This window comes from Lactuca virosa, chromosome 4, assembly GCF_052849685.1.
Source record: "Lactuca virosa cultivar CGN04683 chromosome 4, Lactuca_virosa_CGN04683_v6, whole genome shotgun sequence".
Classification (NCBI taxonomy): Eukaryota; Viridiplantae; Streptophyta; class Magnoliopsida; order Asterales; family Asteraceae; genus Lactuca; species Lactuca virosa.
In genome coordinates, this window is record NC_136429.1 from 209,529,008 (window position 1) to 209,535,930 (window position 6,923).

Here is a 6,923-nt window from a genome sequence, read left to right on the forward strand (position 1 = left end):
AACTTGATTATCATGAGCATTGATCTCTGCATTGATTGCCCTATCATGAATACCAAAAATTAAGTCAAGATCAATATCAAAAGTATTCATTTGTTCGGATTCAACATTTTATTCAGTAATAATTAGTTTTTTTAGTGAATGACTGTTCAACTCTATTGACGTAATGATCATCAAATCTGAGACTGAAAGTTTCTTCCAACTTCCTTCTTCACTTTTTAACACCCAATAGGCTACAAATTTTTGAGAATATCCCAAGAAAATTCCGTCATCATCTTTTGACTGAAATTTGGAAAGATTATCCTTGAGATTCATGATGAAACATCTACATCCAAAAACATGGAAAAATTGACATTAGGTTTCCTTTTGTTTATAAATTCATAAGGTGTTATGTTAAAACGACGATGAATAAAGGAACGATTTTGTGTAAATCAAGTAGTCGAAACCGCCTCTGCCCAAAAGTAATGTGGCAAATTCGCATAAGTGAGCATCGTTCTCGCCGCTTCAAACAAGGAACGATTCCTCCTTTCGACAACACCATTTTGTTGCGGTGTGTATGGGGACGAAAAATTATGAGAGATTCCCAGTTCAGTCAAAATTGAATCCAAAATTTGATTTTTGAACTTCGTTCCATTATCACTCTTTATCTTTTGAACTTTCCTTTTTAAGCTCAATTCAATGTTCTTGATAAAATCAATCATCACTTGAGAAGTTTCACACTTCTGTCGAAGAAAGAACACCCAAGTAAACATTGAAAAGTCATCCACAATAACTAGTATGTACTTCTTCTTATTGAGAGACTCAACAATCGAAGGACCACAAAATTCGAAGAGAAGAAGTTCCAAAGGTTCAATGATTTTTGAATCAATTATGATCAGATGACCTTGACGATGTTGTTTTCCCTGTTCACATGCAACACACAATGAATCATTGTCAAATTTCAAAACAGGTAAACCATGAACAAGATCCTTAAGAACAAGTTTGTTTAGATTTTTGAATTTGATATGAGAAAGATGTTTATTCCGTAACCAGCTTAAATTTGAAGATGCTTTCGACAACAAACACATTGAGGGAATGCCCATAATTGGTTTCATGTCAAGAGTGAACATATCTCGCTTTTGTTTTGACTTCAACAGTATCTCCTTAGTTTCCTTGCTGGAGATAATAATTCCTTCCTCATAAAAAAGAACTTGATTACGTGTTCCAACAACTAATTGTGAAACACTAATAAAATTGTGCTTTAAACCTTCTACATAAGCGACTCGATTCACAGTGAATTTCCCATTTGTCACTTTCCTATAACCTTTGACTCTATATTTTTGGTTGTTTCCAAACTTGACAACTCCAGCATTTTCCAACTTTCAAAAATCTCTCCCCAGTCATGTGACATGAGCATACACTATTGATGTACCAATTTTCATCATATTGCTTTTCACATAGTACCTACGACCAGTTAGAAAAATTTAGGTCCCCAATACCTTTTGGGTCCTAGGACATTAATTTGAAACATATTGTGCAATGAAGACCTAAGACCTAATTATGAACTTTTGATTTGAAACTGTCAATTAAGTCAATTTCACTAGATTTAGGCATCAAAATATAATCATGCAATGGGGAAGGTTCAACATTGATTTTCACTTTCTCATCCTTTTTCTAAGAAGCATCAATTTTCTTCTTTGGAATTTCGTTCCATTTTTGCACCTTTGGTGTAGACTCTTGAGATGAAGTACTTCCATTCATCGAATCATTCAAGTACTTTTTGTAATCAGTTTGTATTTTCTCTTGAGAATACTTTCGTGATTGAAATTGTTTACCTTTTCCTTCAAGCCAATGATTGATGTTCTTAACATCACTTCTACCTTATTGTATGAAGCTTTCATATTTTGTGTCGAATTAGGATTTGGAAAATGTGGGTTTTTAGGTTTAAAAGGCTCACTCTTCCTTCCTTTAACTTCCAATTTCTCAAATTGTCTTTTGGAAAATGATCTTTGTGGATGATTTTGGAAACGATTTTGATATCAGTTTTGATAACCAACACAATTTCGTTGTAAAACTTTTCGATTTTGATCAAAACTTCTTTGTCCACGACTTTGAGCAAATTTCCCTTGTGCATGACTTTGACCAAAACTCATTTGATCATGATTTTGAGCAAACTTTCCTTGTCCATGACTTTGACCAAAAATCCTTTGATCATGATTTTGAGCAAACTTTCCTTGTCCATGACTTTGACCAAAACTCCTTTGTCTCTCATTTTGAACATTTTGTTGTAAATCATTTGGTCGAAAGTGGTTTAGGACACAATTTCGACTCCTTTGAAAACCATTTTGTTTTTGAAATTGTTTAATTTGTAAGCTCTTTGCATTTTGTGTAAACATCTTGGCTGTTTCAAAGGATTTTTGTTTAAAAACCTTTTGTTTGTGAAAAGCTTTTTCATTTTTCCAATAGGCTTAATTTTGTGCTTTTGATTTTGAAATTCATTCATCACAAGCCAATTTTTTGACTCTTTCTTTGAAAGTTTGTGTTTTCACATTTTGATGTTTTGGATTATTATGTAAAGAATCAACACCTTTTTCTTTGTTTTAATTATCAAAAACTAATTTTTCTGTTTTCACAGCCCAAACACGTTTGGTTTATATTGTTGCTGAAAAGTATTTGAATTTTTGTTCAAATCATTTGCAATTGTGTTTTGATTCGAATAAAATCCTTCTTTGGTCACACTCTAATTGTCTTCTTCCTTTACCATTTGTTCAATTCCGGAGCCACATTGTTACCATTTCCTTTGGTGACAAAGACTTGATTTGGAAACAAAACTTCATCTGAATCCTTGAACCTAGGATAAACCATTGCATTTGATTCAAGATAGAGTTTTCCTTTATCTTTCAACACTTTCGTGTACTCCTTTGAATCTTCAAAAACTTGATCTACCACAACTCATGGAATTGATTTCTCATTCGAAACTTCATCCTCATCACTCACATAATCTTCAACCACAACATGATCATGAGGATCACAGACTTTAGATGTCGAAGGTTGATCATTGTTTACTTTCGAAATTTAATCATTGCATTCTTTGCCTTTAGCTATTGAATTAAAATTGATGACAGACAATCGTGAGCAATCGACACATTCCTCTATCTCAATTTCACCGATATTGTCATAATTATCTTCGATATTAGAAATTTTTTTTGAGAACCATTTGTCGACTTCTTAATCATGTTCAAAATCTTGACTTGTTCATTTTTGGTTAAGTTTTTTTTCACAATTTTCACAAGATCATCAGCATTCAAACATTCATTTATATTTACAATACCATATGCGTAAAAATCATTTAGAATTTTATCATATTCAGCTATATTACTTTCACAATCATATGTTGTTTCATCAATTTGTTCTATTTTATACGAAAGAAAAGGAAGTAATTTCCATTGATGTTTATCGCATATGTCAGCTGAATGATAAAAGTCTGTCAGTTTACCATACATATGCTTAGCAGAATAACAATATATGTTTCTTTGTTTAATAAGCATCAAATTGTCCATTCAACTGAATCTCTACCTATTAAAAGATTTGTTATTCTAAGATCAAGAAATTCCACTAGTCCCTTCTCCTCTTCAAGTCTATTTCTAGCTTCATATAATTGGGACTTGGACTTTTCGGCTTCACTACTCATGGAGATTAACATGTCATTAAGATAAGCACAAGTATTATCAAACTCGGACAAAACATCACTATAAGAAGATGAAGGAATTTTAAATGAGTTAGGAAGATCATGTACCTTAGCAGTCATTAGTGATTTATTCGAGTCTGTCGACACGAAACATCATCCAGTGATCTCATCTTCTTCATCCGAAATATCTTTCTCCTTTTCATCTCCCTCCATTTTCGCATACATTGCCCCATGAGTTGGATTTCACATCTCATCATCATCCGATCCATAAGACCATATCTGATATGTTCTCTCTTCTTCTTCATCTCCTCTAGCAATCAGTGAAACACCTTTTTTTCAAGCTCTAATGTCCTTGACTCTCTCCTTCTTCTCTTCTTTCTTCTTAAGCATGCAATCCTTAGCCAAATGATTTGACCCATTGTAGTAGTTACAGTCGAAACCTGAATCTCCTTTCAGTTTCAACTCCTTTTTCTCATATGAATCTTTAACATCCTTCTTCTCTACTTTCGAATCATCATTCACACTTTTTTTCCAAATGAACTGTTTCCTTTAACCTCATTATTTTTCTTGAATTTTTGATTAAAATGTTTCTTAAAGAATTTCTTCACTTTGTTTTTCGAGTAGTAAGCGACTGCTTCATCATCTGAGTTAACCAAGAAACCTTCTTCACCATTTTGGCTTCTTCTTCAGATTCCCTTGCAACAACTTTCGAAATCAACGCCAAAGGTCCTCCCAGACTCAATTTGCCTTCTTCAGCAATTTCATTAATCTCACTTTCATGTGCTTTAAGAATATTGTACAAATTTGCAAGAGAGTAACCATCAAAACTTTCTTGTGTCTTTGATCATCAAGATGATGTTTCTCTATTCCTTTCGTAAACCCATGAGAAATGTGAGATTAAACTCTAGTGATGAACGTGTCACTCGAAAGCAAGTACACTTGAAGATCAATTCGTTCAATCGATCGCAGTATGATTCGATTGATTTTGCTTCCTTCTGCCTGAATTCTCCCAACTCTAACAAGTTCTGTTTAACTGAACTCTTCTTTGTCTTCTCATTTATTTGATATTTCTCCTTCAGTGTATCCCAAATTTGCTTTGCAGTTTTACATCCTCGAACGTAATTGTAGACTATTGGTGGAAGTGCACCACGTAGTTTACACATAATTTTTTTTTTTATCATTTTCCTTCATCTTGGATCCTCTTATGATCATGTCATCAGAACTGCCAGACGTACCGATATCGACTAACATCGCCTGACAAAATTCTCCACTTTTGATGAATCTCATCAAATCTTCATCAATCCCATTCAAATAATCCTCCATCATGTCAGCCCATTGCTCATAATATTTTGGGATTAACATCAGAATCTTTGTTGATGATCCAAGCAAGTGAGAGAAATTAGACATCATGTTTATGTTGAAATCATCATTGTTGTACAGATTTTGAAGAAAGAGAACTTTCGACTCAAATAGAAATCTAAGAACGAAATCAATCAGAGATTGATCAAAAATCAACCGATCAGAAACACAGAGTGCATAATCAATTCAATACAACCAATTGACATCAGTTTCCTGATTCAATTTGCGGAAAATTTTGAATCGGAAGGAGTGATTCAAAAAAAAATATATGAGAAAACTTCAATCGAATGGGCGAATCCTGCTCTGATACCAATTGTAGTGAGTTTGTGATTGATTAAGAACATGATTAAGACAATAAATGATATAAATGGACGCACGATCTAAATAATATTTGTTTGGCTCGATTAAGTCTAAGAGTACACAAGAGTTCGAGAGTACAAAATACAATGATGCCCACTTCGATTGGTACTCTACTCTATGTACCCACCCTATTTATAGGATACAACAAACTCACATAAAATAATGACTAAACATTACAATGTCAAAACTAACAGGCTTGAGTGTTGAAACCAGATTACTTTCGACGCTATACAGACACAAAATACATTCTGAGTTTCTGACTCCTTACTATAGATAGACAGAAAGACCCCAACATGACCGATCTTTGGATTCTTAAACAGCTAAGCCATTCGATTTCCATATCCCATCGATCTCAACCCATTATCGTTTCTTCAAAACTGTCGTTACCACAAACCCAATAAAAAGTCAACATTCGCATGAAAAAAATTACAGGTCAGATGCAATAGACCCAACACTCATTATGAACTCACTTGCAAACTAAGCCCTTGTTACAAGACTTCATTCCAATCACGAGTAGATTGATCAATATCGAGTCTTCATTTCGATCCTGAGTATAAGATGAGAGTACTTCGTTTCGATTGCAAATTCAAACTCCGACTGCCACCATTCTTGCAAAAGTAAAATGACGAAACACCATTCTACCTTCACATCGACTGTTATGATGAGACCAGCAAGAACGAAACTCATCAATTGTGATAAATTCCAATTTTTGAATCACTTTTGACTTTTTGTTTGACTCTTCATTCATCAGTCGAACAACATTAATTCCACGATTCACTGAACAAATTCAGATCAATTATTGAATTTCGGCCAAAATCATTTTATTCTTCAACGCATCTTCATCTGTTCTTGGAGTGTTCATCATTTATTCTTCAATTTTTCATCAGTTCTTCAAAAAACTCTTCCAATCAACCAAATTTATTCCGATTGATTGATTCAGTGACATATTTTGAACAATCAAATTCATGACTCCAATTTATAGAACTCCATATTGTTATTTCCAAGTCACTCAATCAATAAAATCGAATAACAAAATCAAAATCGAATATAAGATTTATCCGACTCAAGAATTCCGACTCAAAATCAAAATAAGAACTCAATGATTGAGATTCGGTTACTGAAACTCAATTGAGGAGATGAAAATTGAAATATGATCGATAACATATAAAACGAGATCAATTAATCAAGAATCATGAGTGAAGATTAATCAAGAATCGTGAATGAAATATTAAAACAAGAAGTGATTTGATGTACTCTTGGACTCGATTATACACACAAATGACTTGATGAACAGTACATGATACAACTAATTGGGCTGGATCTTAAAATAAACAAATTGATGAACAATAGAGATTTCAAATAATTGGGCTCAAATTGGTTTTGACCAACAGATCAAGAATTTTGGGCTCAAAAATTGTTTTGAACGGTAACAGATCATGAGAATTAGGCTCAAAATATGTTCAATGAACAGTAACGATGAAAAGAACCTGGACTCAAAGATTTTAGATCAAATAAATGAAAATATGATTGGCTCGATTTA

At 33.3% G+C, this 6,923-nt stretch overlaps 1 long non-coding RNA gene across 1 annotated transcript; it reads right to left on the reverse strand.

Moving 5' to 3' along the window:
- Window positions 1-5,404: 5,404 nt before the first annotated feature.
- On the reverse strand, window positions 5,405-6,580 carry LOC145168709 (uncharacterized). The gene is made up of 2 exons (XR_013742023.1): window positions 5,854-6,580; window positions 5,405-5,760 (listed from the first exon to the last, which is right to left on the reverse strand). It is a non-coding gene; the product is annotated as an uncharacterized LOC145168709 (long non-coding RNA).
- Between the last annotated feature and the right edge of the window lie 343 nt (window positions 6,581-6,923).